We start from the raw sequence: 10004 nt of genomic DNA on the forward strand, positions 1-10004 counted from the left end.
ACAGAAAAAAAAAAAAAAAAAAAAAAAAAATCACAAAAATTTTAATCAGCTAGCTAAAACAATCCAAATTCAGGGCAAATAAAATACTGTTACAAGAATTTTGAAAAGCTTCATTTGAGTGTTTATGGGGTTTTTTATAACGTTTGTAAATACAAAGTTACGGTTTTTCAAAATAAAAATCATTTTGACTGGAAAACTGGAAGTGTACCTTTTGAAGATTTTGAAACAAAACATTTGGGAACAACTTCTCTCCAAATGTTTGCACAACAGAAATCTCATGAAAGCCAACGCTTTGTCACCAGCAATTTTGCAATTTTCCAACCAAAATATGTTTGGAAGCAAAGTTCTCAGCCAGGTCCACGTAAGGAAGGCTACAGTGGGCAATGATGGATTACCCTGATTTCTGTAAATTTGTAAAAATTGGAATGTTCTCATTATCCACATAAACGTTCAATTTTTAAAACCCTTGCGAAGAGCTTGGTCTCCCTCCAGCATGATGGTTTGTGCAGTATTCCTTATGCCAATTACAAGTACAGAGGCAACATGAGTTAGCAATTCTAAAGCAACTAGCAAGCCTTGAAGGGGCAGCTTCTGAGGACGGCATTAACTCAGTTTTTCGGATGGGGGAACTGAGAGAGGAGCAACGAAATGCATGCTAGACCTCAGGACAAGTCAGTACCAGAACCAGGATTCAAATACGGGCATTCCTGACCCCCAGACTTGCACTCAAGCGGCACTTGCTGCTTCGTTACAGTCCTTAACGTGCACCAAACCCTCAGTCAGCGAAAAGAAAACGAGTTTTGTTCACTTGAAACAGATGCTGCCAGAACATTGTGGCTTTTAAAGGAAATCGAAAGGAAATTATTTAAAGGGTTTTTTTTAAAAACTTAAGTAGGAACCTAACTTTTCAAATCTTTTTTAGATTTTATCACACATACCACATGCACATGTGTACATGCACACACACACATGCACGCACGCAGGCTCACAGTTTTAGGATGCTGTATCAACGACCACAGAAACACAGGGATGACCAGGAAGCTGGAAACATCCTATTCCAAGATACAAGTCAACGTTAATTTGTGCACATAATGGAGCCTATAAGGAAACGTTTTAAGTGGTCAACATCGTGTTGTGTTTCATTCCAGGGGGTAGCTTAATCTTTCCTAAGGGAAAAAAGTTACCTGTAGCTCATCAGAGTTGGGTCTGGATTAACCATGGCAAGTTCATCTTACCAAACTAGCTTGATCAAGACATGACGGGGAGCCTGGCTTCTGTAAGTCTTCCAGATCCTCCTGGATTTGGGTAGGGCAAAAGCATAAGCAACACTCACTCCTCTGCCATGTCCACCCCAAGGCACATACATTCTTCTCTGCTGTGTGCGCAGCATTCTTCTTGCCTTTGCTCCTGGCCCCGGCTAGCACCAGGAAGAGCAGATGCATACGCAAACATTCAGAAAGGCTGAAACTTGCTAAAACTATTGAAGGCCTTGAGTCTGTGCACCTACTTGTACGTGCACAACCAACCGCAACCACAGAACTGACCGCTCCCATGCGCCGCTCCCACAGGTACACTGCAAAAGCATGCAGATCGAATTCCTCTGCTTCGCAGAGACTGGCTGGGGCTCCCAGGTGAAGAGGCTATAGAAACTTTACACTTGGTGGTTGGGAGGGCACTTCTCACTGATAACCAAACCGATGGCACGAGCCCATGCCTGCTGGGCAGCTGCAGGCACACAAAGTGCCCGCACACCCATGTATGCAATCTCGGTTCACTGCACAAAAAGAAAAGCAGGACCTCAAAGGAGCCCGGAGGTGAAACCGTGGCCCTAGCTTGGAGAAAAAGCCGTCCTACGATGTATCCCAGCAAGCCTGAGCAACACCCAGCTGCAGGCAGCGATCCATGTCTCCTACCCAGCCAGACGGCGACAGTCACATGCAGGCCGAAAGGGAACCACACACCGCCCGGGCTGGAAGCCCGTCCAGCAGCGCTCGGCTACGCTGGCTGATTCCACCCCGCGTCTTGCAGGTTTCATAGCAATGGTGTTAGAAAAAGGAGCCTCGTTCAGACATTGGCACGTGTGGCAGTACAACACCCAGAACCACCTGCCACGCCGGGGGGGAAAGCGAAAGGAAGCAGCCCACCTCCACGAGCAGGAGGGTTTGTTAACTTCCAAACCTAAGGAGCCAACGGTGCTTAAGCGACCGTAATTATTTCAGCTATTAGCTGCTAAGAATAGAGCCAGTGGGGGTACGCCGCACAGCTGAGGTGCCCTGACAGCACAGTCGGAGGTAGCAGGGATTGCGGCGGAAGCATGGAAATAGCCGTTCTCTGCGCTCGGTGCTTTGCAGCATCATGAGTCACTGAAATAAATAAGGGGGAAAGATACAGCCCCTACACACGAGGCGGCCTACAGCACTGGAGCGTGTTTGGTGCTGAGGCTCGAGGGCCAACAAGGTAATCAACAGGTGGCTTATCGCTGTAACATACAGCCATCTCTTATGTTTCAGAGTGTGACATGCTTCTAGCCTTTTGTATTCATGGGTGTGGCAAATTTTGGCATCTTTAATATCAGGTAACACAATAAAGCTGACCCTTCGAGTACTAAAACTCTTCTGGGCTCAGTTTTAGGAAGCGTGGAATATGCAACAAACCCAAGCGAAATCATCAGCTCATCATCGGATAACAGCTAACCTGGTCTAGGCAAGCTTTAAGCCCGTCTATCCCTGTGTATTCCCATAGGAGTTGGGATGCCCGTCTTATTGGGGAAGATGGAAGAAATAATTAAAAAACAATTATTGAATGAACCCATACTTTATAGAGAAGGAAAAATGCCGGACTCCTTGATGCCACTGCAGACACAGCAGGTCATGGTAGACAGATTTAAGCAGCATCTCAACTGGCGCACGGACAGGGCACCAGACGGCTTCCTGATACACTAAAAATAGATTAATTCCAATTACAGCTACATTTCTGCTTTTTCAGGGTTTCCAGTTTCACATGCTTAGACAACAGCCTATGAATGGATAGGGTGGGATTATCACCCATTGTGGGAGAAGAAAGGCAGGGTTTCTGCAGACAGCTTTATTGCATAATTCCAAAAAAAATGAAGTTCTTTGGCTGAGCTAATAAAATGATGATACATGGTTCCCCTGGGTTATGCATTTCTAGCACCAAATGGCATCCTGATGCAATTAAAACTCATCCTTTACCAGCATTAGAATGAAAGAAGGTACAAAATAAACTCCCCTGGAAAGCAAGGATTCAGACAACAACTGTCTTTTGTCGGTTAGTCCTTACAGAATCACCATCTTCCTCTAGGCTATTTGAACCATCCTAAAACCTTTAGATTTCTGTAGCGGAGTCCTAATTCTCTATTATAGCACAGTTCAGAAAGATTATTTCCTCAATTCAGTTGTATGGGACTTGAATGTAGCTTTGTGTAAATCCCTTTTCATTCTCACTGATTTCTAGAGAACATTTGTGCAACACTCCAATTTATCATTTAATGCAGGACTTTTTATGTTATAAAAATATACAGAAATATGCATATTTAAACTCAAGCCTTTCAAAACTGACTGGTTCATTTATCTTGTGAAACTTTGTAAGCTTATGCAAATATTCTCCCCTCCCCCCCACCTTGAAATATGTCTATCAAGTAACACAGTCTAAATATTTAGCTGGTTGATGCATTAGTTCAGACCCCCAAAATTATCAGACTATCAGTACATTCATTTTTTTTTTTTTTACCTGAGGTAATGCCTACCCAGGGTTCAGGCCTACAATAGGCTTGACACAAACTGGCTATAGAAACACAGCTCAGTAACTCAATGGCACCATCAAATAACGTGTGGACTCTTGAGACCAAGAACAGTCCTCTACCACTATCTCACATTCATTTCACTGGGGTGCAGATGCCCTATGGCTGCTTTCAACTGACACCTCCGTCTAAGCATTGCTCAGCCCCGCACAGGTATTTAGAAAAAAAAGTCTCTGAAAATATTTTAGAAATAGTCACCGAAGAAGGAGGCATCTCAAATGTTGCAGCAGGGCCAACAAGCCTGGCAGTTTGAACTCCTTTGTCATAGATGTTGTAGGGGACAAAGTAAGAGGCATTCCCTGGCCCAAACAGCTTGGAGCCACTTCTGAAGTGTAACTTGTATACATTTACGTTCCTGCACGCTGGAGCCAGTCAAAGGAAAGGAACCATAGTTGTGCAAAACCAATTTCTGTTGTATTCTTGCTGAAAAAATCCAAATCTGGCAAAGATTTCAAGCTCCTCCTGTATCAACACAATGATACCTCACAGTGGCGGTGTCTACACGAGATGCTTTACTGCGCGGTAGACTAACCAACTTTGCAGTAAAGCATCACTGCCTACACGTACAGGCGCTTACTGCACAGTAAATTCATCTACTGCACAGTAAAGCTTAATAGCATTAATTGCATGTGTAGACACACCTAGTGATACCAACACCGTGGACCTCTTCATTGTCACTGATCCCTGCTTATTCCACAGTTGAGAACAGACCCGGTGCTGCCACGTGTTTTCTGTCCCTTGTATCCACCTGGTCTCTCACCTCATGTTACAACATTGATGGTAAATTCTTTTACACGAGGATGCTCTTCTGATGATGTGGCTGCTCAGGGCTTCCCACAAGATACCTCAAATCTAGACTGGAGCCTCTTGGGCTCCTATAAAGTCATTATACCTACTGATTTGAAAGGATTGTCTTATTAAGGGAGATGATGACAGAGAAATGCCTCTTCCATTCAGATGCTTTCAAATATCCCCCCAAAATCTTTTTTTTCCCTCTCTGAACCAAATTAATTCTTCCTCCAGCCTTTTAAAAACAAAAGCAGGTCACTAAAATGCAGCTCCTGGAATCCGGCAGGTGGTAAACCCAAGATTGAAAACATTGGACTTGGATGACATCTTTCACCTGAGGATCTCAGTGCAGATGTCAAAGCAGATGTCATATCTAACAAGGGGCACACGGAGTCCCGAAGCGAAGACTCAGAATTATATTTTTCATTAAAAAACAAGGCTTTTTTTGGCAAGATCTGGCCATTTTTCTAGATTAGAAATGCACTTAAATTTGGGTTGATCTTTTTCTGCTTTCAGGAATTCAACAGCAAATTTTATGCAAAATATTTGCCTTTCTGTATTTTGCCACTGTTGATGCACTGTTTAGTCACGTGGCATTTTTTTCCATTCCTTTTCAAAGAGGAATACTTCTGTTTTGAAGAATTTCCCCAGGAAATTCAGAAAACCACCTGCACCACCCCAAACACACACCACACGCTGCAAACTAAACCGCTGGGGAATTGCCAGTATTCCTGCCAAATATTTTTCTGTTTTTGAAAACCTGCTTTTTATCAGACTGTCCATGACTCAGCATCTCTCTGTCCCTTTTCTGGGAACAGAGAGCTACAGACCAGATTTTGTCCTGCTGGAAAGCTAGCATCCAGGCTCTGGATAGATTGGGCCAGCAGCCTCCAAACCAGTATCCAAAGTGTCTGTCTGCTAATGGAAAAAAAGCAGCGCAAGAAGGGGACGCTGCCCCGTTTAGGAGGATCATTTTTACACAGCGTAACAGCAACTGCAAATAGGAAAGGAGTTTCTTTGCATTTAAGAATATACAACAATCGCTGCATATTTTCTTTTTAAATATGTCCACCAGGGCAATGGTAGAAGCATTATTTCATTTGTCCCGTGACATCTATGAACACAAGTCATTGCAACTTGCTGGTGATGATTTTCTCTCTCATTTTTCCCAGGAACAGGTAGTTGCAAGAGAGCCTCTCAGACAGAGGCATCTCAAGAACTGGGCAGGCTGTTGTGGTTTTTGTACAGGTTTACTAGACGCACGTCTCCAGAGGAGTCGCTGTTAGTGATGCCGTTGTCATTTGCTGCTGGCTTCTAAGAGTCCAGGGGACCAGGCTCTATGGCAAAATCAGCGGGGCTAATACTTCTCCAGGCTTCATGCTCACTGCAGACTTCAGTTCACACACGTGCAGGTCTTGGTGCCCTGACGTTGCACGCGCATGCACAACTATGTAAGAGCGTGGAGACCATGCTCTTAAAAAACAGGCACGTGTTTGATTTGGAGCTTCCCTCCTTAATATTCAGAGCCTGAAAGCTTGGAGGAAAAGAATCCAAAAAACAAAACGTGAAAGGCTGCAAAAGGAATTAAGATTTTGGGCACATCAATAAGTAACAGCGGATCAGAGGCAGGATCTTTCTTTGGCAGGTTCATTTATGCTGACCCCAATTGCACTCTTCGGGCTGTGGCGTGCAATGATTCCTCCTGAGCGAGTTTCAGGAAGTTAACCTACAAACCACGGGCTGGGTGGGGACCCAGGGATTTATGGTGGCAACCGCTCCGGTTATCGTTGCCTCAGGTGTGCGTAAAATGACGCAAGCCATAGCGCTGCATGCGACACTGGCCTGAGCTAACCTGAAGCCCTAGTTTCGCTATGTAACTATGGTAACCTGAATTATCATTTGGAGGTGCACACTTAACCCTGTCATCATTGCACCCGGTCCGTCACCTCTGCACCTGGAACCCCGCTGCCGAGCAGGCTCCGGCATGCCCACCTGAGCGACACGCGGCTGCAAAGAGACGGTCTCGACTGCGGCATTGTCATTTCTCCTCTAAATTAAGGAAAGGCGGAGTGGGAGGCCGGGGGGAGGAAGAGGAAGAAATAAGAATGCCATAGCAGTTCATACACAATGCTGGCTCTCAGCAATATGATTAGTTACTTGGCAACCAGAGAAAGGTGTGTCAGAGTAGACGGGACACAAATACAGGCATGCCGGCGTCAGCAACAGTTACAAAATGGATGAGGAGAAGGTCACGATTCCCGCGGCTCAACCAGTGGAGCAGTTTCAGAAAAAAAACAGGCCAGGGCTTTCACTGCAAAGCAGGGTCCTTCCAGGCGCCCGCGCAGCATTTCTGAACCGTCGGTTCATGAGACCGCATCATATCGAGCAATTCATGCAAAAATATTGCATCTGGTAAGTCAGGACACGGTGTGTATCTTGACCCCCAACCTAGATGGAGGCTTCCTTGAATGTAGAGGAAAGAGGATCAGATACCAAGCCGACGAGCATGGTGCAAATGCCTTGATTGATTAGACTGGTTTGATGGAATTCGCGATAGGCAGAGATTGCACAGGCACAGTCAGATCAATGAGCCTATCCGTTCTGATTTTATAACCAGCCAAAACCCTTAGAAAATACACACAAAAAAAGAGTAAGGAAACACTAACCGCTGTAAAGAGAGGTGGAGATTTTTTTTGGTTTCAATTATTTAAGATATTACTAATTATGTAGGTTAAAAAAAAATTCTAGTGGAGGATCTTTAAGCCCACCAGGTCCCCCACTAAAACCGGGATTATAATTTTCACATAAAAGCCCACCGCGCCCCACACTAAAACCGGGATTATAATTTTCACATAAAAGCCCACTGCGCCCCACACTAAAACCGGGATTATAATTTTCACATAAAAGCCCACTACGCCCCACACTAAAACCGGGATTATAATGTTCACATAAAAGCCCACCGCGCCCCACACTAAAACCGGGATGATAATTTTTACATTGTGATGAACTAAGATTTCAATTGCATTTCATTATAAATGGGCTTCTCCTGTACCCATCAGTATGAAAAAAGTACAAGGAGAAGATAGGTCCTGGGTGGAGCGGCACGCAAAGCTTGTTATGAACAAACTACCAAGCATGTCAACGCAGACCAGAGCTCTGGTTGTGAGGCAGCGGAAGACCAGGGCCGACATGAATTTTTAATGGCTGGCAGGCAGCTGATGGAAGCAAAACGGGTGCAAATGGTGCAACTGGAGCTTGCAAGGAAGAACCGAGGCGTGAGGACCTGGTGCTAGGTGTTCTGCTGCCCAGTGAAGACAGAGATGAAGCCCTGGACATTTGGGGACTAAGTGGCAGACGGTTGCTGGTGTGGATATGCAGGGAAGCTCTGCTTTTCCATTTTGTTCTAAGGCTCCTACAATCCCACGTTCCCCTTGACTAATATTAACCCCTGCCTCGTTTTGAAAAGGCCATCCCGCGTCACTGCCAGCACCTGCGGGCTGCCAAGAGGGCAAAGTCCCCAGCGAGTTCAAGTCCTTCTGGAGTCGCAATGAAAAGCAGGGGTGCTAAAGCCAGTGCTCAGCCATGGGAGAGCAAAGGCTTCTGCTTGCAAAATGTGGAAGAATAAATGGGATAACGTCCCAGAGGGACTGAACGCAGCTCACAGCTGTGAAGCCCGGCACATGGATCCCACTGCAGCAGCAACTGCAATAAACTCCTTGCTCTATGCCGGCAGTGTGACTGCCGAGCTGTGCTGTTAGTCTTCCTTGCCATTACTGGGAAGGAGGTTGCTTCTAGCCTTTGCAGTGATGAAAGGGTTCAACTGCAAATACCACTGCTGGGGCAGACATTGCACTGTTACCAAATACCGAGGTGAAAAGCCCAGAGTGACAGGGAGTACGGGGGCCTTAACCGTTGCCTTTCAGAAAATTAGTCACTGCCCTAACGCTTCTAATCGCAGCGTGACCCAGACGACTCCAGGAACAGCTTTCATCCGGGCCACAGCAAAACCTTTCATTCACGAGCAAACCTCGCGCCTTTCTGAGACTAATTCTGCTGTAACCTGTGACCTTCTCTGTAGGATGTCGAGAGAGAGAGGGGGCGTGCGGTCTCCCTGAGGTCATGCAGCGAGCTGGCTACAGGCTCCGAAACAAAAACCACAGAGTTTCCGACTTGGCCACCCCTTCGATTTCATTACGTTCCCCATCGGGGCACCATGAACCCCTTCCGCAGCCCCCTTCCTCTTTTTCAATAGACTGTGCAAACACAGGTCACAGATTCAGCAATGTGAAGCAGGAGATGCCCTTGCTTGAGTATAGCTAGCTATCCGGGACCAGCTGAAGGGCCTCTCAAGGATGCAGCATAACTGTTTGCCTACTGAGCTCCATCCTGCTGCCCCTGTGGTTATCCCTGCTCTTTACCCTTCGGCTTCACAGGCTTTGCAGCATGCCACGGGACTGCAGATCCTGCCAGAAAACAAGCAAAATAACAAGAAAGAAGGAGCTGCGAAAGGCAGAGCTGTAGAAACTCTCCCATCTACTCCTCCTAAACTGACAACATCACTCTACCATCCCATACAAGGTGCAATAGCCTTCCATCTCAACGATCCTTATGCATTGCTCTGATGCTGGTTTCTAACAAAGTTGAACACCTTTGATACCAGGACCTCTTGTAGTAACTTTAGTTTTACTGGAAAATTTGGGTTTTTTTGTATTCTGGATGGCTCAAATTTTGGCGTCTATATCTGGACACCTTTAAAGAGATGCGATTTTCATAGATTTCATAGACGTTAGGGCTGGAAGGGACCTTGTGAGATCATCAGGTCCAGCCCCCACCCAAAGGGCGGGAAGTCAGCTGGGGTCAGATGACCCCAGCAAGATGAGCATCCAGGAGCTGCCCACGGACCGTTTAAAATAGCTCAAACTGAGTAATGAAGCATGTAAGGTGCCAGTATAACCACCCCCTTCGAACTGCCTTGGCTGAAGGTCTTTGCTAGGTGAAATTCTCGGCTGAGCGACTGAAGAGAGCAACATGTGAAAATTTCCCCAGAATCTCAACCAAAGAGGTGCTGATGATGCCAGGAGAGAGCAAAAGCGAGTCAGAGGTCTTGCTGCCGTCCCTCAGTGTAAAGGGTCAGTAGAAACCCAAGACAGAAGACTTGACTGAGACATGTGAAAATGAAATCAGTAAGCATCGGCAGAAATCAGTAAGCACTGGTCTCTCATTTCAGAAGCTGCCTGGTTTTAGGAGAAACCTGACAAGAAAGGCAGCTCTGTAGCACAGGCTGTGAGCTGCTAGAGGAAAAAAAAATGACTTGCCATCTTACCATGAGCCAGCAGATTCAAGAGTGTGGGAAACCAGGATGCTAAGAGACAGGCTGGCTGATAGGAATGACCTG

Source organism: Gavialis gangeticus, unplaced genomic scaffold, assembly GCF_001723915.1.
Source record: "Gavialis gangeticus isolate Ggan-Ray unplaced genomic scaffold, GavGan_comp1, whole genome shotgun sequence".
NCBI lineage: Eukaryota > Metazoa > Chordata > Crocodylia > Gavialidae > Gavialis > Gavialis gangeticus.